The 25,343-nt window shown below is 44.3% G+C and overlaps 1 pseudogene; it reads right to left on the minus strand.

The window, feature by feature from the left end:
• Positions 1-3,345: 3,345 nt before the first annotated feature.
• On the minus strand, positions 3,346-13,950 carry LOC125095608 (methylglutaconyl-CoA hydratase, mitochondrial-like; annotated as a pseudogene).
• Positions 13,951-25,343: the final 11,393 nt, after the last annotated feature.

Genomic DNA, 25,343 nt, shown 5'->3' on the forward strand with positions numbered 1-25,343 from the left:
TAATAAGCGAATTCATTTCTACTATAACATTCTCTCCTTCATTCACCATCTGTCCCTTTGAGTGTGAGTTCACGGATCCCTTCCAAGACGTTCACAGGTTTTGAAGTGGGATAAATGCGCGAAAAAAAACGTTTCACTAACCAGGAGGGCTGTTCTGTTCCCTACCTTTCCCCGTGCCAACTAACATGTTCTTACCTGATCTCTGCTTCTCAGAAGCAGGAGTATTCCTGACTCATGGATGCAACACCGCAAAGGACTTTTTAAGGGAATTTGGTCATGCTCTCTTTAAAGAAAGTACCAGTAAAGCTGGTTCCACTGTGGTTTACTGTCGGAAAGACCAAAGCCTCCATCTTGTCGTTTGGTTTCTGGAATATAGTTACAGTAATGAGAAATTTAACACGATTGGTGATGCACAGCTAAGTTCAAAAAATGAATCTCCACTTCAATCCAAGTGATTATTTTAGTCCATTTAGAGAATTCTGTAAGTATATTAAATATTCTTGCGGCTCATGTTTTCTACCAGGAAATGTCCAAAGGGAAAAATCAAGAGTCAGATTATCATTTCTGGAAGGAAGAAAACGGAACCTGTAGTTGGACACTTAGACCTTAATCAAGACTTAAGCATGAAACGGGTCATTTCTCTTGGTCTCTGATTCTCCTTCCTTCTCTCCCTTTTGCTTTCTCCTCTCGCTCTTTCTCAAATTATATCTTGCTTAACTAAGCATTAAACTGCGAATTTGTTAACATATATGCAACTTAGCTTTATCCTTCTTCAGGTTCCTCTGCTGTAGCTGTGCTCTTATGCCTTCCTGTGTCACCCTCGACGTGAATGACCCTATCGTGCTGTCCTGGGTCACTTGTGGGTCACTTGTTTCTGTCCATACTTGGAGCCATTTCAAGGGATTTCCTGTTTGTTTTCTCAAGTGACATGTTAAATTCTCTGAAAAGGAAGGATATTTTCTAAAAATAACAATGAGAGTGGACCATCCCATTTAAAAAAAAACAAACCTAACATTTTATTTATTTACTTGAGAGACAGAGCATGAGCTGGGAGAGGAGCAGAGGGAGAGGGAGGAATAGACTCCCCGCTAAGCACAGAACCCAACACGGGGCTCAATCCCAGGACCCTGAGATCATGACCTGAGCTGAAATCAGATGCTTTTTTTTTTAATTTTTATTTATTTATTTGACAGACAGAGATCACAAGTAGGCAAAGAGGCAGGCAGAGAGAGAGAGAGGAGGAGGAAGCAGGCTCCCTGCTAAGCAGAGAGCCCAATGCGGGGCTTGATCCCAAAACCCTGGGATCATGATCCGAGCTGAAGGCAGAGGCTTTAAACCACTGAGCCACCCAGGCACCCTGAAATCAGATGCTTAACCGACAGAGCCACCCAGGTGTCCCCAAGAACACCCCATTTTTAAGTAGTCCGTTTTGTACTTGTTCCGGAGCCATGCGTTATAAATTTCCAAGTTAATTTAACAGGACCAATATTTTGAAATAAGTGAATTCTTAATCACACAATTCTGAGACATTTGAACAATTTAATTATCACTTATTTTAATATTCTTTAGGGATATGTTTTTTCCTTATGATCTACCTCTCCAGTAATCACAATCTTCTTCTTCATTCTCATCCTTGTATACCCACTTGCATAGGACCTGTAGCGTTTCTAAAACCCTTTCAGATGCTTAATCTCACCTGACATCCAAGAACCCTGTGAAGCAGGTGCTTTGATTTCCATTTCTTGGAGAAGTTGAGATGCAGCAAGAGAAAGGAATTTATATGGGGCAAGTGGCAAGTGACAGCACTGAGATTTTTATTTTAAGATTTTATTTATTTATTTGAGAGAGAGAGAGAGAGAGAGGGAGAGCGCACCAGCAGGAGGAGGGGCAGAGGAGGAAGCAGGCTCCCTGCTAAGCAGAGAGCCCAGATGCAGAGCTGATCCCAGGACTCTGGGATCAAGACCTGAGCCAAAGTCAGTCGCTTATCTGACTGAGCCACGCAGGTGCCCCAGGGCTGAGATTTTGAAGTGAGCCCTCCTTGCTTCCTTGCATGGGAGAGTGTTGAGATGGATCTACGGATACAGGTAAGTAGACTCCTGTTCTGCCATTTACATCATCCAGGTAGCCTTGGACCGGCTACCCAACCTCTTTGTGCCTCCCTCCTCATCTGTAAAATGGAAATAATGATGTATACTTTGGGGGCGCCTGGGTGGCACAGTCGGCTGAGGGTCCAACTCCTGATTTCAGCTCCTGCCATGATCTCAGGGTTGTGAAATCAAGCTCCTCTTCAGGCTCCCCCCCCGCCCCTGTGCACGCTCTCTCTCTCTCTCTCTCTCTCTCTCTCTCAAATAAATAAATAAAATCTAAAAAAAAATAATGCGTACACTGCAGAGTCATTATAAGGATAAAGTAAGTTGACACACGTAAATCATGTAAGACCGCTTGGAAAGCACCATGTGTTTGCCTCTCATGAAGCTGTCACTGCGAGTGAAGGTTCTCTGTGAGTCACTATCCACACGAGAGTCATGGGATAGGGTGTCTGTATTTAAATGACTGGGAAGGAAGAAAACTCAGCAAGTATTCTGGATATCAGTTTTCCTTAGCGCTCATCAAAATGCCACCGAGGCTAGAAGTAGCACTGGTGTGAGATTCAAATGTTTTAAAAGCTGGTGAGAGTATCCTGTCAATTGTTCATGGAAATAGCGTGTAGAGTAGATGGAAAGAGGGTCCATTACCGCAGGGCTCTTATCTCTTGCAAGGTTAAGAAGCTCTCTGTCTCTCCTAGAATCATCATTAGTCAGTGAAATAAAGGGCGACAATAGCTTACAGTTCCACTTCAATCTTCCCACAAAAAAAAAAAAAAAGTTGAATCTGATAAAGGAAAATGCTAACATATTTCAAAGCTTCCATTAGATAATTCAAAAAGAGTTTAGGTTTCTTTGTTTCTCTTAAATTATTCACAACATAAATCTTTGAAATATTTAAACTCCTTTCTCCAGTAGTTAAAGGAGAATGCTGATGGAAAGCTCTCTGTGCATGCCCCAAAGAGACAGATCGATGGATGCTTGGGTTTGGGTTGGTGGGGGCAGGGGCAGGGACGAGGGGGTGGGAGTAGGAGTGGAGCCCGGAGCAGGCGGGAATGGCCTCCCTATAGAACCGTCAAAGGCTTTCATTCTGCGTGCTCTGCTTTCTGGAACCAGGAAGGTTTTCCTTTTGAGATCAAGGTTTTAACAAATGGGATTTATTTTTTCTCATGTTGTTCTCAAGGAAGCGCCTTTAACAAAACACAAGCAAACATGTGAAGAAGGGGAAACGTCCTCCTAGGAGCAAATGAAAAGTCGCTCATTAGCAAAACACCAGGGCGCTACTATCTAGACTCGAGTGCAGCTGGCACCGATTCTGAGAGGAGAATGATTCATTACCATGGTTACTGATGCCCGAAATATTACCTTCTGCAATCAGCACACACAAAGATCCTTTAAAGAGAGTGTAAAAATTAGAGCACTGTAAACAATTAGTGAAAATTGCCAATGGGCACGGAGGCTGAACTCACACAATGCTGTTTTCAGGGCAGAAAAACAGAGTGCACCATTGCTGCACCAGCACTTCTTGCTGAAGACAGAAAAAAAAAAAAGACACTCATGTTCAGGGAGTGAGCTGAAGGCCCTGCCAACAAACGTTTCTGAACAAATTTGTTATCAGTCATCCCGACAACGTTTGAGAAAGACCTATCCTATTGGTAATATCTGCATGATCAAGTTCTGGTTGGTTAAATCCACAGTCAATTTTTTAAGTTTTTCTTTTTTTAATTAATAAAACTTATTTTTACACCAGTTGGAAGTTCACAACCAAACTGAGCAGAAAGTGCAGAGATTTCTAATACACCCCCTCTTTCTACATTTGTACAACGCTCCTCACTATTAACATGCTCCCCGCCAGAGTGCTATGTTTATTATAAAATTGATGCACTTATGAAAAAAATTGATAGGGGCACCTGGGTGGCTCAGGCAGTACAGCGGTTGCCATCAGCTCAGGTCATGATCCTGGGGTCCTGGGATCCAGTCCTGCATCAGGCTCCCTGCTCAGCAGGAAGCCTGCTTCTCCCTCTCTTTCTGCCCATCCCCCCATCCATGCTCTGTCTCTTTCTCTCTCTCTCATTCAGATAAATAAATAATATCTTAAAAAAAATAAAAGAAAACAAATTGATGGACACGGACACATTATTACCCAAAGGGCACAGTTCCCATTAGTGTTCACTCTGGTATTGCACATGCTATGGTGTTGAACACATGTGTAATGACACACACGTGTACCATTAGAGTACCATACAGATTATTTACCCTGCTCTAAAATCGCCTGTGCTCTGCCTACTCTTTCCTCCCCAACCCCACTCTCCCAACCCCTGGGCAACCATCAATCCCTTCCCTGTCTCTGCAGGTTTGCCTCTTCCAGAAGGTCATATAGTTGGAATCGTACAGTAAGTAGCCTTTTCAGACTGGCTTCTGTCACTTAGTAATATGCATCTAAGTGTCCTCCGTGTCTTTTCATGGCCCGATAACTCATTTCTGTTTAGTGCTAAATAATATTCCATTGTCTAGTCGTACCATCTTATTTGTCCATTTGCCTACTGAAGGACAGCTTGGTTGCTTCCAGGGTCTGGCAACTAGGCAGAGAACTGCCGTAAATATCTGTGTGCAGGTTTTTCTGTGGACAGAAGTTTTCAACTCTTTGAGGTAAAAACCAAGGAGTGCAACTGCTGAATCATATGGAAGAGTATATTCATTTTGTAAGAAACTGCCCAGTTGTCTTCCAAAGTGGTCACACCATCTTGCATCCCCACCAGCAACAAATGAGAGGCCCCCCACGGGTCAGTTTTTGCAGTGTTTTGGAAAATGCAGTGTTTTCTAATGCTGCAATAGTACAGTCCAGTGCTGTTGCTTCTTAGGAACAAGAAAGGAATAAAAAGTTCAGGGAAAGGAAGTCTGGTTGCTAACTGACAACAGTTTCCCTTCCAACTGCAGTGGATTATTTCCCATGTCCAGAAATAGGAAACTAGATTGACTTCCATAAAAAAGCTTTGACTGAGTGGATGAGTCATTCCCATACATATTTTACTCTATTTAAAGAATGTCAACACCTTGAGGCTATCCATGGGTTCATAAACTCTAGGCCAAACTCAGCAAATCCCAAAGCCCCACCCTGCTCTGCTGAAAATGGCTGCAGTAAAAACTTGATCATTCAGAAGTCTGTTTTCCATCTTCATAGTTGAACACAATGAATTGAAATAAATCCTCTGCACCATAATTGCTTTATAAGAAGGTTGCTAAATCAATTGGTAGTATAAACAAGACAATAACTGTAAGAAGCAAGTGCTTTTGCATTTTGTAACATAATTTCAAGGTTAATTAAAATGTTCGTGTTGGTTGTTTTTTTTTTTTTTAGATTTTTTTTGTTTATTAATTTGACAGACAGACATCACAAGTAGGCAGAGAGGCAGGCAGAGAGAGAGAGAAGAGGAAGCAGGCTCCCTGCCAAGCAGAGAGCCCGACACGGGACTCTATCCCAGGAGCCTGAGATCATGATCTGAGCCGAAGGCAGAGGCTTTAACCCACTGAGCCACCCACGGGCCCCAGTTAAAATGTTCATGTTTATCATCTGTTCTGTAAAGAAAGAAATTTATCCATAGTTTATTGGTCACCAGTATGGTCTCAAGTGGATGATATTTCCTAAATACATACATATATACATTCTATACATACATACACAGAAACAGAGATAGAGGGGCGCCTGGGTGGCTCAGTGGGTTAAAGCCTCTGCCTTCAGCTCAGGTCGTGATCCCAGGGTCCTGGGATTGAGCCCTGCATCTGGCTCTCTGCTCAGCAGGGAGCCTGCTTCCCTTCCTCTCTCTCTGCCTACTTGTGATCTCTGCCTGTCAAATAAATGAATAAATAAATCTTAAAAAAAAAAAACAGAGATAGAGATATAATGTGATCTCCACATGAGCACAGATTTTGGGGGGGGGGGCGGTTTATATTGTCCATTGTTTTATCCCAACTAAAAAATGCTAGCCCAAAGATGGCTCTATCTATATAGTTTTCTAATACCGACATTGTCTTCAAATACACATACACACACACCCCTGCGTGCCTATATAAATGAATATGAAGGCTCTCTCTTCTTTTGAATTTGAAGGGTTGTTGATAGATCTTTGTGAGTTTTCTCCATCTGAGTGCGTGAGCACCATGAAGCTCCTTGAAGGTTAGAACCGTGTTTCATAGTTCTGCGTATTCCTTAGTCTCATCAGATTCTTTCTCTCGGCTTCTCCAATTTGATTCTAGTCCACTGGGTCTTGGTCTGGCCCTGTGGGCTCCTTCTGCTTCACCCCAGATCTTGTGTCTCCAAACCCAGTTGGAAAGGGCCCTTGCTTCTTTGCTTCGCTCTGATGTACTTCTTGTAACTTCCAAAGAGTAACCAAAGATGGCATAACTAGCTTTTCCACGGTGCCGGTGGCTGGTATTCAATTATGTACTACTGACAGCTCACAGGGAACAAAGTTAGCTGGTAGGTAAGATCCTTTGCACACCAAGGCATGGTCAAAGCCTGGAGACTGGCTATATCAATGGGCTTACCAACATGGTAGCTCTCCAAGCTGAAGGGACTGGTACAGCAGCCATTACACCTTGATTTTTTTTCCCTTTAAGAGAACTGCATCTGTTCCTGAGATAAACAGGCCCTACTTACAGTCATGTGTTTGCCTGGACTCTGGAGCAGAGAGGTTAAGGACAGGTATAAGAGTTATAACAAGAAGCTTTACAGATCCAGGCTGATGGGGGCCTCCTGGATCTCTCACAACGTGAGGCTAGGGCTTGGCTTGCGTGGAGTCATAGGGATCCTCATGTCTCTGCCTCTGGAGAGTATCCAGAACAGTTCCACCTCCTGAAGAAATCTGAGAACAAAGAAAATTCCCAGTCCTACTCTTCTTCCTCAGTAGATAGCCTAATGGAGTAGGCAAGAGTGCTGGCTTGTAGCCTGTCACAGATAGATGAACGTCTCTGCTCTGCTACTTACTACCTGCATCATTTTAACCTCTTTGAGTTTGACTTTCTGTGGCTGTCGAACAGCAAAAGGAATCACCCCCCTCAGAAGCTTGTGATGAAGACTGGCTGCCAGTGAGTAGAGAGTGTGGAGTCTACAGGAAGGCCCTGGTGATTTCGTCGTAACTCTTCTGGGAGTGTCGTAACAGGTTCTCCTATAAAATGTTATGATCATCTTAACCCGGCACCACGTGGGCTGCCTCCATTCACTCCTCCCGCCCCCGCCCCCAGCAGACCTTAGCCCTTTGACCCATCTCCAGGGGCGGATGCAGTTTCATGATGCGACAATGTGACATATGTATTTCAGTGGAGATTTGATGAGGATTCTGTAGATATGTCTCAGGATCCAACATACAGCAGAAACAATAAATTCCCCCATTAAACAGCTCAGTTCTTTCTTCAAAAGTTTCCCTTGACTGTAATCAACCTCACGTCTTCTCTTTCTCTTGAAACACGGGTTCTAAAGACCTGGCTTGACCCCCTGAGCCCTCCAGCCCCACCCTCAGCTTCACGCCTCCCACTGCCAAGCACAGGGCTGCAGTCAGCAAATCCCTGACTCAGCAGCGGGAGTGGATTTGAAGCCCCCCAACTGGGCTCTGATCAGCTCTCTCCGGGGGTTCTCCTGTCTCCTGTCCTCCTGGGAGGAAGAAACACAAGGCAACCCCAGTGTGAGACATGAGGAGTTTCATTCAAACTTTTTCTGGGGCGGCTCAAGTTTGCACGTCTGAGGGGTTCAGGGCTGCCCACATGGGCCTAGGAGTCCTTCAGTCCTCCATGTTTCCCCTGGGCTTTGAGCCAGACAATTGGTTTTTCTGGCCCATCCTGCTCTGGTGCGTTTTTAGGGGGTATTGAAGATGTCCAAATCCATCCCCCACCCCCAATCAGTCATGATATAAGGCAAACCAGAGTACAAGGCCCTTGACTTCCTAGGAGTAAGCGAACAAAACAGATGGTTTCTAGGCAGACCAGACTTTGCCTTCTTTCAGCCTCCTCCCTGGCTTACCTCCCTAGTCATGCTCCCTGGCTTACCTCCCTAGTCATGCCCTGCAGGCCTGGATCCCACCTACTACCTTTCTGTGTCTGGTAGGAGGTAGACTATAAGCTTTCCTGCTTGGTGTTTGAATCCTTAATTCCCCAACTTGCCACTAGGCAAGTTCACTTTACCTCTCTGAGTCTCAGTGTCCCCACCTGTAAAACTTGGGTGGTATTACCTGCCTCAGAGGATTAGGGTAAGATCTAGCGCCTGAAACAACACACATTCCCAACAGAGTGATTATTTGGTCCTGATCTGGCCAGAGCTGGACTGGGAGTTCTGTACCTGTCTGATTGGCTTCATGATGAGGGTCAGTTGAAGGGGCCTGACTACCTTCCTCAGAGGCTGACTCCGTCACACTGGAGCCACATTCCTTCCTGCGAGCCTGGACATGGCTTCTCATTCTTAACATCCTTTGCTTTCCTCAGATAAGAAAAACACACCAGTGGTTCTCAGCTGGGGCAATCTTATGACCCCCCACCCCCCACCCCTCCAGTCAGGGACATTTGGCAATGTCTGAAGACATTTTTTGCTGTCACACTGGGGGTGGGTGGGGTGCCACCTGCATCTGGTGAGCGAGACCAGGGATGTCGCTCAATGTCACACAGGACAGCCCCACAACAAAAAATTATCCCACCCAAAATGTTGATAGCATTGAGGCAGAAAACTCCAAAACAGACCCTGTCTCCACAACGGATGTGATCACAGATAAAATGATATTTCTTATTAAATGAGGAAAACAAGTTGTGGGAGACAACTTTAAAAAGTATACCTGCCGACAAATTCTCTGAAGAGAAAAACAAGAATTGCTATTGGGAGAGTATTATCTCAGACGATTCTCCTGCATCTTAAATCTTCCTATAAGGTGGTTTGGGCCAAGCAAAGGAAAGAAATGAATTGCCCCAGTGTGTGGCACAAGATTCAGTGATTTAAATAAGACAACCGGCGCTTGGAAACTCACTGACCTTCAACTCTCTCCGCTCACCCGGTGGGCCAATATGTCCACACCCGAAGCATTTTGAAAATGCATGAGATAGATTCACAGGAAGAAAAATCAACATTTAGAGAGGCAAGAAAATCCATCCATGTGAAAATAATTTAAGTAGGGTTTTTACTATTCATTTAATTTTTACTTCATTGTTCACTAAACCAGAAAATGACAGCAATCGCCGTGACTGGTTAGGTCACTTGGGACAAAAAAAAAAAAAAAAAAAAAAAAATCTGGTTTGACTGACTTTTCCTTTTAAAAAAAATTTTTTTTTTCCCCCAGAAACTGTTTGACCTGCCAGGTCATTAAAAACTGTCAAGGCAATCTATGTGCAAAACAGAACCAAAGCAGAACAGTAGGTCAGAGGGGAAAAAGCAAGCACTTAAAATATTGTCCACATTATAGTTTCTATAATGACAATAGGAAAAAAAATAGGACATTTACAACAAAATGAAATGGCTGAGCATCAGATGACACCCTGAAACTGAGGTGGAAAAAGACTCCAACACAAAAGGCTAATCAGGGCAAGACATTTGAAAGTTCTATTCAGTAAAGGCCGAAGAATGGCTCAGCTCCCAAAACACTATTAAAGAACTACTTACACCCCACATTTCTTATTAGCTGGGTGTGTGAAACACAATAAGTATTCTCAGTCACTGTCAGCATCGTGGGATGATTTGCATGTGATTTGCATACAATCTTACAGGCGATTATGGCATTCACGGGTCTGAACTTTTTATTTTTTCAAAGAGGAGGGTCCATTGACTACCGGTGTGGACTTGTTTCAGATATGTTAGTCACGGCAGCTTTTGTTGTTTCTGCCCCCAACCACTGGATGTTTGCAGGCTCACAGATTGTCCTTTTGATTTATATATTAACACTCTGATCAATGCAAGGAAACGTGAAAATCTAACCTTTAATCTTTGAGATGGTTGAGCTAGAATGAGCTTGGTTCCCTACTAGGAAATGCCAAAGTCATGAAATTACAAGCTACATTATTTATGAAAGAGGACTGTGTCTTGACAAAAATCAGCTTTAAGGCAGACTTCTGTAATGGGTGCAGATTGTTTGATCTGCCCATTCTATCCTGTCTAGTCTTGCTGTCTTGCTGTAATAATCTGTTTATTTATTTATCGATTCATTTATGCTACACTCCACAAATATTTCCAGGAAGCGCACACATACAAATACCACACACATACTACACACACACAGAATACTTGAGGAGCTAAAGCTAAGGAAAAAGAATGAAGCCAGGGAGAGATTAGAACATAGAATACATGCCATTGGTGCTATGAATTCCCAGGGTGACTACAAGTTTGGTCCCAGGCTTCTTAACAGCCCAAGCAAAAAGCACACCCCAATTATTACAAGGTTGACAGAAAAAAAAAAGTGGTTCAATTGTTTAGTGTTTCTTAACTGCGGAACCTGAGAGAAAATTCTCTCTTGTGCCTTGTGATGGCAATTTCTTTCTTTCTTTTTTTAAAGAGATTTTGCTTATTTATTTGACACAGAGAAAGAGAGAGAGAGAGAGAGCACAAGCAGGCAGAGTGGCAGGCAGAGGGAGAGAGAGAAGCAGGCTCCCAGCCAAGCGAGGAGCCCGATGTAGGACTTGATCCCACGACCCTGGATCATGACCCCAGCTAAAGGCAATCACTTAACCAACTGAGCCACTCATGGGTCCCTGATGGCAGTTTCTTGAGGGATTTGCTAAATAATTGTAACACTCATGTTTTCAGTTTCACTATTTTCTGCACTTACCTGTAGTGTTTTTTTTTTTCTTTAAGACTTTATTTTTGCGAGAGAAAGAGAGAGAGTGTGTGCACCAGCATTGGTGGGGGATGGGCAGAAGGCAAAGCAGTCTCCCAGCTGAGCAGGGAGCCTAATGTGGTATTTGATCCCAGGACCCTGGGATCATGACCTGAGCCGAAGGCAGACGCTTAACCAACTGAGACACCCAGGTGCCCCTGTATTGTTTTCAAAATATGTAACAGAACACAATTTTGAAAACTCCCTGCCCTAGAGGAACTCACACATGTGCACAAGGAAACATGCTTAAGGGGACTTGTCACAGCACTGTCATACAGAAACAAAATATAGCAGTTGAAATAAATGGATGAATTAGATCTATGTTATGAACATGGATAAATCTCAAAACCACTGAATTAAAAAGCAAGTTAGAATATGATAAAAGTTTAAATCTCCTTGAATAATACTATACAGTATCTGTAGAAACATATAATTAACAAAAACACGTGAACATGGATGGCAAGGGTGCAGGACAACTTCAGGATAGTGATTCCGTCTGGGATAGCAGAGAGGAATATGGTGGTCATGACATTGAACTTCACATGGGGATGCATGGTGGCAGAAGCTTTCAGGGTGTCGGCAAGACTGGCTTGCTTGCCTGCTTTGATTCTTTCTTCTTTGCTTTTTTTTTTTTGGTATAGAGAAATAACTGTATTTCATACTGTGGCACGGTAGACATATAATCAGCATTATTTCCTAGAGTGTGCAACATGTAAATTATTCACTTTTAAAAAATTGAGAAAAGCAAGCCTTTTACACAGGAGGTATTTGAAAATGTGTACTGATGCCTGGGTGGCTCAGTCGTTAGGTGTCTGCCTTCGGCTCAGGTCATGATCCCAGGCTCCTGGGATAGAGCCCCACATCAGGCTCCCTGCTCAATGGGAAGCCTGCTTCTCCCTCTCCCACTCCCCCTGTTCGTGTTCCCTCTCTCACTGTGCCTCTGTCAAATAAATAAATAAAATCTTTTTTAAAAATGTGTGCTGAATCTTGAATCTGGTTTTTTTTTTATATTTCTTTCTTACTTTTTTTAAAAATTTTATTTTTTATAAACATATAATATATTTTTATCCCCAGGGGTACAGGTCTGTGAATCACCAGGTTTACACACTCCACAGCACTCACCATAGCACATACCCTCCCCAGTGTCCATAATCCCACCCCCCTCCCAACCCCCCTCCCCCCATCAACCCTCAGTTTGTTTTGTGAGATTAAGAGTCACTTATGGGGGGCGCCTGGGTGGCTCAGTGGGTTAAAGCCTCTGCTTTCGGCTCAGGTCATGATCCCAGGGTCCTGGGATTGAGCCCCACATTGGGTCTCTGCTCAGCAGGAGGCCTGCTTCTCTTCCTCTCTCTCTCTCTCTCTCTCTCTCTGCCTACTTGTGATCTCTGTCTGTCAAATAAATGAATAAAATCTTTAAAAAAAAAAAAGAGTCACTTATGGTTTGTCTCCCTCCCAATTCCATCTTGTTTCATTTACTTTTCTCCTACCCCCTTAACCCCCCCATGTTGCATCTCCTCTCCCTCATATCAGGGAGATCATATGATAGTTGTCTTTCTCCGATTGACTTATTTCGCTAAGCATGATACCCTCTAGTTCCATCCACGTCGTCGCAAATGGCAAGATTTCATTTCTTTTGATGGCTGCATAGTATTCCATTGTGTATATATACCACATCTTCTTTATCCATTGAATCTGTTTTTGACAGTATACATGACTAGCTTTATAAAACTGAATAAATATAACATGATACACATTTGAACAAAATACACATGTGGGTCCACTCCAGATGCTTGATTTACCACACAGATAACGGGCTCTTCACTTTGGTCATTGGGATTCCAGGTGCTGAAGCATATGTGCATCTGAAAGATACTTCCAGAAGTGCATTTATTTGTTACCCTGGCATTTTAAGGATTTCTGTTTCTTCTGTTCTCCTTTATAGTGAGGAGGCCTTTTTCCCCTAAAAGCAAGAAGACCCTTCAGCCTGTTTTTTGTCGGAATAGTCTGAGCATAACAAGCTTCTTCTATGGTTAATCCTGTTACTAAATCAACCTCCACCCCTTGATTAATTGTTCATTTTGCCACTTTCATCACAACAGGTCCAAGGCCTTACAGTGGGCAGCGTCCCCCTCCTGGTTCTGTTCGAGAACATGGCTGATCAAGCCCACTGCTTTGGCTTATTGACCACCAAGTACCCATGCAGAGAAGATGAGCTTTTGGCCAGGGACATCCCAATAGCCCATGACAGTCACTGGGTACCCACCGATTTCATTAATCCCTGCTCTTATTTTGCAGACAAAGGACCAAATTCACTGGGATTCATTCTGATGCTCTCACTCTCCATCAGGTCCACACCAGCACAGAATATTTCTGGGACTTTACTCCTGACTTAACAGTCCACAATTTCTCTCCTTCTCCCTTCCTTCCTCCCTCCCTCTCTCTCTCTCTCTTTCTTTCCTTCCCTCTTTCCTTCTCTCTCCCTTCCTTCTTTCCTGCCTTCCTTCCTTTCCTTCTATCTTTCATTCTTAGAGAGGGAGAGAGATAATTTTTTTTTTTAAGATTTATTTTTTCATTTGACAGAGAGAGACACAGCGAGGGAACACAAGCAGGGGGAGTGGGAAAGGGAGAAGCAGGCTTCCCGCTGAGCAGGGAGCCCAACGCAGGGCTCCATCTCAGGACCCTGGGCTCATGACCTGAGCCAAAGGCAGCCGCTTAACCAACTGAGCCACCCAGGCACGCCAGAGAGAGATAATCTTAAACAGGATCCACATACAGCGACCCAAGCAGAGCTGGATCTCATAACCCCGAGATCATGACCTGAGCGGAAATCAACAGTTGGATGCTTAACCAATTGAGCAGCCCAGGTGCCCCACTGTCCTCACTTTCTTTTCAGATTTTAAAGCATCTATAGCTTTTGAGGGCATTTTAATCAGATTTTTACTGAATGAATTCTTGGCATAAGCTCTGTTTATTCCAAGCACCACAATTCCTTGTTCCTCCTCTTCCAGGTACTGCACCCGCCTCCCGTCCTCATCTCAGAGCTGTAGCCCCTCATCTGGACAATGCTCTGGCTACTGGCACCCATCCTAGGGACCCAGATCCCAGGGTAGCCTCCACCCAGGGCCAAGCCAGGCACAGCAAGCAGCCACTGAGCCAGCAAGTGCAACCTGCCTGCAAGGAGCTCAAGGCCTCAGTTACTGCTGCCACCTTCTTGTCTGTTTAAGACTTTCTTTACACAAAGGTGTGAAACAAATACGGCAAACCAATGAACAGTCTAATTTTTGTTGTGGGCATTGGGTGTCTATTATCCTCTTCTCTGAACTTTTCTGTGCATTGAAATTTTTACTATTTAAACATATAGGGGTGCCTGGGTGGCTCAGTGGGTTAAAGCCTCTGCCTTCGGCTCAGGTCATGATCTCAGGGTCCTGGGATCGAACCTGATATCGGGCTCTCCGTTCAGCAGGGAGCCTGCTTCCCCCCCCCCCTGCCTGCCTCTCTGCCTACTTGTGATCTCTGTCTGTCAGATAAATAAATAAAATCTTTAAAAAAATTAAAATAAACATACAAAATTAAAATAATGAAAGGAAAATTTGAGGACAGAGGTTGAAGGATCTACAGTACCATGCCTAGGATTCTGAACTTTATTCTGTATGTATTAAGAGTGTTTGTGCAAACTAATTTGGAAAAAAAAAAAAAAAGGAGTGAGCAGAGGGCAGGCTCTTGTCAGAGCTGTGTTCTAGAAAGATTACACTAGCAACCACATAAAACTCCACTCTCTTGCTCTTTCTATGATACATACTTAACTCCATCCGTAAACTCCGATGTATTCCCTGTCTGTTCTCAAAGTCGTCCTACAGGGATTATTGGGGAACCCTATTTGTCCCATTTCACCACTAGGCTCAATGTTTCTTGACTCAACTATAAATCTGTGCTAGAGAAGATTTTCGTTATTATAAGGAGTGAATGAGAAAAATAGAGACTGCGGGTGGGGATAAGTTCAGGAATCGAGAGACATCGCTGCTATTAAGAATACCCTAAAGGGAGCAACTTAAAATTAACACTCAAAGCCGATTTTGTGCAAATGGCATGCCAGTTCCCTGGTGGCCCAGCTATTTTAAGTACTGGCTTAGCTACGTGTGATTAAGAGGAACACATCAAATCCAAAAATGCACACATGTCACAATCCCTCCCTTGTTCCCCGCTGTTTGGGGAATCATTCCAAGGCATGTCATTACATTTTTCCCGGGAGTAAATCTGCCCGCACAGGAAGCCGCGCAGGTCTGCTCCTCTTCTCCCGTCTGTCTATGTCCTAAACGAGTGCATTCAAGGGCAAGCCAGGAATTTCCCATGAATCATGCACTGATGTGGAGCACCCGGCAACCTGATTATACCTCTGTCTGCAGTGGGTGTATTTCTATTAGCATTTCTGCTTCCTCCATATATATATTGCGGGGCTGGCTACCAAGTGCTGCTAAGAAAGGAAGGAAGGAAGGAAGGAAGGAAGGAAGGAAGGAAGGAAGGAAGGAAAAATAGGAAGGGAGGAAAAATAGGAAGGAAGGAGAAAGAGAGGGAGGGAGGGAGGAAGGAAGGGAGGGAGAGAGAGAGAGGGAGGAGGGGGAGGAGGGGGGAAAGAGAAAGACAAAGAAAGGAGGGAGAGAGGGAAAGAGAAAGAAAGAGAGAGAGAGAGAGAGGAAGGAAGGTAGGAAGGAAAAAGAAAAGAAGAGGAAAGGCAAGGCAAGGCAAGGAAAAAGTAAAGAAAGGAAAGAAGGAAAGTGGGTCGCTTGGGGGCTCAATCAGTTAAGCGTCTGCCTTCGGCCCATGTCCCTCATCCTGGGACAGAACCCCGCATTGGGCTCCCTGCTTGGTGGGGAGCCTGCTTCTCCCTCTCCTGCTTCCCCTGCTTGTGTTCCCTCTCTCGCTGTGTATATCTCTCTGTCAAATAAATAAATAAAATCTTAAAAAAAAAAAAAGAAAAGAAAAGAAAGAAAAAGGAGAGAAAGAAAGAAAAGAAAAAGAAAGAAGAAAAGAAAAAAAGGGGGGGGGGGAGTCTCATAAGGATGCTGACGGACTCAGCCAGGTATTAGTGCTAACCTCAGGACCCTCCTCACAATCCTTTTATTCATATTTCACTGTTTCCCCTTCCAAGCCCCACGGGGCTGCTTCAGACGGTCAGTCATCCCAAATTCCTCCCTGGCATATGAGCCCTTCTTGTCCTAAACCAGTGCCTGTAGTTTACATTAACGGTCCTTGACTCCCCTGCAGCGATTTTCCCCACCTGCCTCTTTACCTTTCAGGGAAATTTGGTTTGAACTTGGTTCCCGCACAGTCTTTAGGGCTGGCTCTTCAGCTCCCCAGGCTCCCGTGATTGGGTCAAGGAAGCGCTTAAGACCCAGATGGGTCTCGTCCAGGCCCATGCCAGGATTCAGGCACCCTTCCAGGAGGAAACCTCTGCTTTTTTGTTGGACTTGATCCCACGAGGAGTCCATTGTCAGGGACTGGGCAGTGCCATTTGAGAATCGGAGCCAAAACATTTACAGAGAGAGGGAAAGAAACCAAGTTCTGATGGCATTGTTTGAACTCCTAGATGCAGCCCTGTCCTTGGACTTTTCACTACATGAATCGGGCGTTTCTTTTTTGTTCCATTTGGTTTGAGCAAGGTTTTTTGTCACCTGCTGTTGGCCAAGCCTGACACATCCCAGTGTCTTTCCCACGCCCCAAAGTGGCCTTCGTGGTTCATGCACAGACCCTGTCAGGACCCTGCTCCCATCAGCAGGTGGCCTGCCTCCTCCTCCATTGAGAGAGAGAAGCCAGCCTGCCCAGAGTCCACACTTCTTTCTGATTTCTCAGATATCTGCACCTCCATCGCTGCTGGAATATTCTCAAAGGAGTACGTCCTCCTGTCCACAGTGAGCTGGATGGCCTCTGCTCTGGATGCCTGTCCCCCTGCTCTCCTCTGGGACTGGGCTTTATCAGCGACTCCCTCTTCCTTTTATCTCCAATCTCTCTGCTCCAGTGGCTCTTTATTTTGAATGTATGGATTAAAAGAAAGAGAAGAAAGGAAGGAAAGAAAAACAACTTTCCTTCTTCCTGAACATCAGTCTGTCATCCCCGCTCTTCACTTCACAATGTGTTTGCCTCCAAAAATATTCTCTACTCCCTGTACTTTCTTATCATTCACTCCCTTCTCAATTCACTATGGCAATTAGAATTCTGCCCCTCTGCTCTCCTGAAACTGCCAAGTGCAGTGGCCCAATTTCAACATTTCACTCCTCTGCAACAGTTGATCCTACTGATTTATCCTCTTCTAAATGGCCTGTTGAGCTCTTCCCTCATAGATCTTACTGCTCCTTTTCAGGGGTTCCACCTCCATTCCCCACACCCCCAGCCCCAAGCCAACAAAGGGGTTGCCTTTTCTGGACAACAAAACCTGTTGAAAAATGGACAAAGCTTATGGTTTGTTTCCCTAGAAACATGTACTTTGCATGGTATGGATCAAGGCTGTTCGTAACAGACTGGAGAACACACTCCAGCTAGGAGAATCAAAAGGGTCTTTTCCTAAGAGCACAGACAGTTCACACGAAGGTTGGGAGCGTGAAACTTCCAGGAAACCTAAACGCACAATAGAATGGCTCTGCCCCTGCGGGGTGAGAAAACTCCCGAATAAAAGCCACCACCGAGCTGCTGGCACCAGAACTACAGCAGCTCCAGCAGGGACTGTGACAGCAAAGTTGTGCCCTGCACCCCAAGCTTCTCTCTCCATGTCACTCCCTCTGGGTCAAGTCCCTCACAAGGTCCTCTGTCTTCGGGTGACCCAGTTTCCAATCAAGGTCTCTCCCCAAGCTTGTCTTCCTGGCAGAGCCTAACCTTCATGCAGAAGCCTAGCTTCAAAGGGAGTGGGACATGTCACTTCTTTTTTTTTTTTTTAAGATTTTATTTATTCATTTGACAGAGAGAGATCACAAGTAGGCAGAGAGGCAGGCAGAGAGAGAGGAAGAAGCAGGCTTCTGAGCAGAGAGCCCGATGCGGGGCTCGATCCCAGGACCCTGAGATCATGACCTGAGCCGAAGGCAGCGGCTTAACCCGCTGAGCCACCCAGGCGCCCCAGGGACATGTCACTTCTACCTTTCCAGCTCAGCACTGTGAAAAGGGGGGTAAGCAGGATAGTGTCAGGCTAATCAATCTGCTGCATCATCACGTGTTTGCAAAATTTAGAGCCTGAAGTTTAAGAAACATATCCTCAGTGTCAATGTGAAGTGCTTTTGTCATGATTTTTTTTTTAATTGGTCACAAGCAAAATTTTGTGGTCACAGTTGTAATTGCCTTTAGTAGGAGAAGGAATTTATTGGCTCAGACAAAAAGTTCAAATACAGAGCTAGCTTTGTCACAATGTGCCCATGGTCTTGGGTGCCAGAGTTTGGTCACTCAGGAGCTATCTCATTCTTGTAGCTCTATTCCCACTGCTTCTCTCTCAGGAAAAATCTCCCTGCAGTGACTAGTTGCCAAGAGCAATTCCCTACTCATATTCCCACCAGGACAACACCCCCAGCAGATGGAGAGCCCCTTTTCCCAAATGCTTTTAGCAGAAGATCTAGAATGATGTCTCATTGGACCAGTGAGTCAGGCGTTCCTCCTTGAATCCACCATTGTGACTGGGGTTCAGGGCTCTGGCAGACCCTGTTTGAGTAGTGTGCCCAATCCTGGGTCCAGAATGTAGGGCCATCTCTACATGAACAAGCTGAACTGAGGGATATTGGAATGGAGGTGCCCTCAGAGGAAATAGTATGTTGTTAGCCAAAGGAGAGAATGGATGCTGGAAAGGCAAATTCAAGAGCTATCCCTTACACCAGAATTCTACTTCCTGCCTTCTGTTGCGGATTCCCTTTAGATAATCTCACCTACTTCTATGGCTTCAACTACACACTTGGCTTAGGACCCTTGGGTCTGGCAAAAACCTTACTTTGATTATTTTTATCCAAAGAAATAGAAAGCTCAAGTCGATAAAAGATATAGTCCATTTGAAAGGAATTTTTTTTAAGGGATTTTTTAGAAGGAGGAAGGACACTGTCTTTTTTCTTCCCTATCTAAAAACACATTAAACAACATTCAGAAATGACTTGCATTGCTTCTGGTCTCCTAATGAAAATGGAATTGTTCACTGTCAGATAATCCCAACTAATTTTGTCAAAATGGTGGGCATGGGTATTTTTTGTCCACAAAGGAAATATTTTAAAAAATATATTTGTTAGGGGCGCCTGGATGGCTTAATGGGTTAAGCCTCTGCCTTCAGCTCAGGTCATGATCTCAGGGTCCTGGGTCCAAGCCCCGAATCTGGCTCTCTGCTCAGCAGGGATCCTGCCTTCCCCTCTTCTCTCTGCCTGCCTCTCTCCCTACTTGTGATCGCTCTCTCTGTCAAATAAATAAAAATCTTTAAAAAAAAATCTATCTATTTATCTATCTATCTTTATTTGTTATTCTTCTTTAGGAACAGATTCTACTCTTTATTCTTGGGATCTTCAGTTGAGATCTTCAACAATCCATTTATCTCATCTAAGGAAGTTTCAATGGTTTTATCTAATCTCAATTGTCTTAATTCCCAGCAAGCATGATTTTGAGCAATTCTGTAGAGGTTGTATTTTCTCTTCCCTTTTGTGTAGTTTATCTTCTGGGAAAGAGGCACACAGATTTAAGTAGGTGACTACCTTACAACCAGTTTCTTAAGACATGTTCTAGGGATAGAGGAACAAATGAATTATGACCTAGTGTTATCTGCTGGTATCCGAAAATGTTCTCAAGCTCTATTCCCACCCAGACTGAGTTTCCTATCTTTAAAGGCATTTTCATCTCAAGGTCCTGAAAACATTACAACTCAACCTACCTCAAATGAACTCATCTTTAATATTTGCTTTTTGGGGGTGCCTGGTGGCTTAGTTGTTAAGCGTCTGCCTTCAGCTCTGTCATGATCCCAGGGTCCTGGGATCGCTCCCCACATCAGGTGCCCTGCTCAGCGGGAAGCCTGCTTCTCCCTCTCCCACTCCCTTGCTGTGTTTCCTCTCTCGCTATCTCTCTCTGTCAAATAAGTAAATCTTTAAAAATTTAAAAAAAAAATAATATTTGCTTTTTGCTCAATATTGCCTTTTACAATGAATTAGTATATCTTTTAGCAAATCGGAAATTCCTGAGTTGTCTGTTATCTCTCTCTCTCTCTCTTTCCTTTCATATCCAATTGGTCATCAAGTATTGCTACTACTTCCTGAATCTCTCTTGAACCTGTATCTTTCCACCCTCCCCTGCACCTCCTGAATGAAGAAGACCCTCTCCACGAATTGTGGATATCTTACTCGGACTCGTAACAAAAGCCTGAAATGCTCTTCTCCATCCATCCATCACTGGAAAGGAGAACCAGACAAGCACCTGACTTCAGCTCTGGCTTTAAACCCATCCCCTCCCTCACCACGGAACCTCACTCACCAGCAGGAGATCATTTTTCCATTTTTGGACCTCAGTTTCTTCATTTGTAAAATAAAGGGGTTAGACTACATCCTCTCCAAGGCCTTCCAGCTTAAAAGTTCTGGAATTCTAGCTCCAAAAACTCTGTCCCCAGCCGATTTAGCTCACAGGATTAGTGTGAACATTAAAATGATTGTACTTTCAGTGCCAGTTGGCAGTGACACTGATGAATTCGTAGTAATGAATGCTATGCCTAGAGGTTTAAAACCTCATAAGTCAGAGGCTTCAAGCACAGTCACATACATTCAGCCCAGGGAGCAGGGCTATTGGAACCCTCTCCACCCGATAGCTTCCAGGCAGGCCTGGAGAGCTAGCGCCAGTCTGGCAGGCAGAACTTCAAGAGAAGGTTGTGGGTCTGAGTTATTATTAGCCTCACAGACACAGACTCCTGGGGGACCTGCGCAGGGCTCTGCTAGCACCTGCCACAGCCTCCCTCTCTTCGCTCCTTTATTGTTTGCTCTTCTTTAATTACTTATGTAGCAGGGGTGGGGAAATTGTTTTATAATTTTTTTTAAGATTTATTTATTTATTTATTTATTTGACACAGAGAGAGAGATGACAAGTAGGCAGAGAGGCAGGGCGGGTGGTGGGGAAGCAGATTCCCTGCTGAGCACAGAGCCCAATGCAGGGCTGATCCCAGGACCCTGAGATCATGACCTGAGCCGAAGGCAGAGGCTTAACCCACTGAGCCACCTAGGTGCCCGGGAAATTGTTTTAGTAGCTTGCACCAGATTTCTAACAGGGAGACACTTGTTTAGGAAGACCCTTGAACCGGCCTCTCTGGGGATGGTGGGAGAGCGTGCTCTTTTAGGAGGTGGGAAAGCCAAGGGGAAAACGGGAGCAGGTAGTGTATAGAAAAAGAAACCCAGATGGCCAATGAATATAGAAAAAGCTGCTTGGTCTCCCAGTTAATGGCTGACTAGTGAGGAGTACAGAAAGCCTACTGGCCTCAAAGTGGGATAGACTTTGCAGTGAAATACATTCTCCCGAGTTCCCTGTGGGATCAGGCTGAGAGAACTTTCTTGAAATTACTTCCTTGCTTAACTGGATTTCCTATCATTGGAAGGATGGCATTTAAACTCGGAGGACCAGGTGACCCCAGGTGTCACTTACATTATGTTAGTAACATAACACAACTGTGGGGCGCCTGGGTGGCTCAGTTGTTAAGCGTGTCTACCTTCAGCTCAGTCATGATTCTAGGGTCCTGGGATCAAGCCCCACGTGGGGCTCCCTGCTCAGTGGGAAGCCTGCTTCTCCCTCCCCAACTCCCCCTGCTTGTATTCTCAATCTCTCTCTTTCTCAGTGTGTCTCTCTCTGTCAAATAAATAAATAAAATCTTCAAAAAAAAAAAAAAACCCAAAACACAACTGTGTTGCTTTCTGACTTTTTAAAAATTAAAAATGTATCAAGCCTGTATATTGACCTGTGTTCACTGCTACGTATCACCCTAGGATCCACTGAGATTTATTGTGTTGGTGCTATTGCTCTGATTATCTAGCAGCTCCTGGGGAAGGAAACATATACATTGATTTTTCCCAATGTAAACCAGGGAGGACAGCTGAAATTACTGGTTAGTCTTGAGTTTCCCTAAAATACCAGTGAATTTCATGTGAGATTCATGGGGCCTTCATGACCGTGTGAAGAGCTGGGGCCCCCAGGCTCTTCCTCTCATGGTGCCATGGGAAATGAGATATTCATGCTGCATGTGGAGCTAAAGCAGACGGGAACCAGGGACAACTCTATGGGGCTTGGAAAAACATGACATTTTCTTCATATTACATCATACAGTTATGTCAAGAAAAATAAGATAGGAAGTAACAGACAAAATATTTAATGCTGACTTTCCAGAAAACTCTTCAAAAAAACCCTACTAGGGGCGCCTGGGTGGCTCAGTGGGTTAAAGCCTCTGCCTTCAGCTCAGGTCATGGTCTCAGGGTCCTGGGATCGAGCCCCGCATCGGGCTCTCTGCTCAGCAGGGAGCCTGTTTCCCTCTCACTCTCTGCCTGCCTCTCTGCCTACTTGTGATCTCTGTCTGTCAAATAAATAAATAAACTCTTTAAAAAAAAAAAAACCCTTCTAAGAACTTTATTGAGAAATTGGAGCGGTCTCTCCTTGTACATGGCATGCCTCTCAAGGTCTACACCTTAACCGTCCCACCTTCCTTTTCTACCCCTTGATGGTCACCAAGGAGGAGGAACCGTGTTCACCCAAATGGGTGATAAAAAGTTGAAAACCGTTTTTGCAAACCTTTCAAACATTTGTAACAGTTGAAATTAGGTTAAAAGAACCTTACGGTTCCTTCTTTTCTTTCATGGTGGAAGTTCTTCTCATCAGGGCAAATGCTCCTTGGACCCAATTGGACTTTTTGACCCCAATGACTCCACAAATGGAAGGTCTCCCTTGTGTCTCTCGCCTATACCAGAGCAGTCACTCAGAGGACAGCGCGTCTGCTAAGCCTTTCTGTGGCCAGAAGTGTGCTAACTGGGACACCAGACATGGCAACCCAGCCAAGCCCTCCCCTGCTCCACGCTGGGCAACACCTGGGCTGTTCAACCCTCCCCCTTTCCAACACAGACTCCACTCACATCTCTACCCTTTGTCCATCAGGTGGGCAGCAGTGGGGGAGCTGTCTTTCCAGGTGTTGGATTACCTCGCTTGCATTTTCTAGCACGGTAGGGAGTCCCAGGTTTTTTCATCTCTTCTCAGGCCTGTGAATATCATGGGGTGATGTTAGACCCTCTCCCCTCTGCCCAAGCCACTCTCTGGATCCCCAAACCAGAGTATGGCCAGCCACTCTGGGCCCTGCAGGAGATCAGGCCCTCCAAACATGCCTTCGAAGAATGTCCAGTTAAAGCCACAAGCAGGGAGTGGGAAAGTAACTCTTTAAAGGTTCAGAGAAACAGCCTCATAAAATAACTAAGAAGCAAGTGTAGCTGGTAGATCAACTGGGCATGTAAGTTATGAGATTTTGTATCAATTTTTATTTCTTTATTTATAGACACTATAACAAAAATAACTTTTTTGAAAGCGTTTCTTGGGCCTGATAAGATTAAGCCCCTCATTGCATCTCTGCAATGCTGTAATCCAATTTTGTTGCAAGCAACTCCCAGCCAGCACAGATTCCCCAGGTTAAGGGCATGGTCCCCAACTGTCCTCATTTCAGATGCCTGCCACAGGTTTGGTCACCTGCGCTTCTGACTAACTAGCGACCAGTTTGGGGAGGGTTTCCCAAGACCCCCTCAGGTTTGATAACTCATTAAAATGACTCATAGCCCAGGAAGGTGCTGTACTTACAATTCTAGTTATGAAAAAGGATACAAATCAGGACCAGACAAGTGAAGAGTCACATAGGGCAAGGTCTGGCAGATCCTAGGCACAGAGCTTCTGTGTCCTGTCTCATGGCATTGGGGTTGTCACCCTCTGGTGGTATTCACCACCAGGAAGCTACTCAGTGTCCAGAAATTTTATTGGGGTTTCATTACTTAGGTGTGATTGATTAAATCATTGGCTTCAAACTTGAACTCAATCAATCTCCAGCCCCCTTGCCCTCTCTGGAAGTGGGGACCTCAGGCTGCTGTCACAAGGCTTGGAGCCCCAGGCTTCTGATCACATGGTTGGTCTCTCTGGCAGAACCAGTACCATTTTGAGGTAAGTAATTAGCATAAGCTCCGGTGTGGAGGAGGGGCCCACTATGAATAACAAAGACACTCCAGTCTTTCAGGAAATTCCAAAGATTTCCAGGTTATCTTTCAGGAAGCAAGACCGGACAAACTCTATCACAATCCCTAACAACACTAGTTTATTGATGCAAGACTCTCAGGATAATCCTCCCAGAAAAAGCAGGTATTATGTGGATTTTCCACTATAAGATAACAAATGAACTGTTGGGAAGATAATTCTGGGCTGAATGTCAGTGTGAGAGCAGGTTATTAGGAGAACAAAAAACAAAGATGGTAGGAAGAAGGAAAGCTTAAAACCAAAATGCACAGTCATAAAAAAAAGATCAAAAGATGCAAGTCCTTGGGGTGGGGAAACTAAAGACCATCAGAAAGAATGGAGCCAAGTAGGTTTCACCTTTTGCAACTATTTAAAGACCTACAGGTTGAGAGATACCATCATGGGAAGACCAGTATTCTCTTGAACAAAATGTAGGACCTGGACTTGCCAGTTGATGGGGCTCTCCACTCAGAAGAAATCTACCTAGTACCCACCAGGCAGGCACAAATTGATGGATGTGGTCATGCATCAGGGTGCTTGCGTATCTGCCAGGCTGAGAAAATAAGATGTGACAAGAATCTTCTGAAATGTAGTCCCATGGGCAAAAGAAAGATTTAGAAGCTTGTTAAAAAACACATTACCATCTGGAAGTAAGTGCAAGACATAGATCTATGAGAAATTGGTGTCTTTTGGGAAACACTGAGGTGCTAGCAGAGAAAGATCTTTCTCGATTATCACTGTATTCTTGCCTGCTAACTTGGAGGGCCTGGTAAGCAAAGATGTCGATGTACAGGTCTTCATTTTCTTTGAAGTGGGAGGCTTGAAAACTGACCCAGTATAAATGTGAAGTTTGTTCATGTTTATTTCATGAAAAGCATATAATTCTGTACAAAAAGTAATATACAATTTTCCTAAACATTGAGACCTTGATTGTATCTGTTTGATTTGTTCTTCACTAAATATTAGTTGCTTCCTAACATACGGACATTTGGTATCTGTAGACCCAAAATTTAGATAACCATCTTTTTTCGCATAAACCTTCACTTCCCTGGTAAGTGAAGAATATTATTATTAAAACTTTTAACAAATACACCAATATTACATCCATTCTAAGGTGCATATTTTCACAATTTTACATCTCTAAAACTGGTACATATTTGAATCAGTGGTATCTCACAATTATAATTACCGGAAT

This window comes from Lutra lutra, chromosome 3, assembly GCF_902655055.1.
Source record: "Lutra lutra chromosome 3, mLutLut1.2, whole genome shotgun sequence".
In the NCBI taxonomy this organism is placed as follows: Eukaryota; Metazoa; Chordata; class Mammalia; order Carnivora; family Mustelidae; genus Lutra; species Lutra lutra.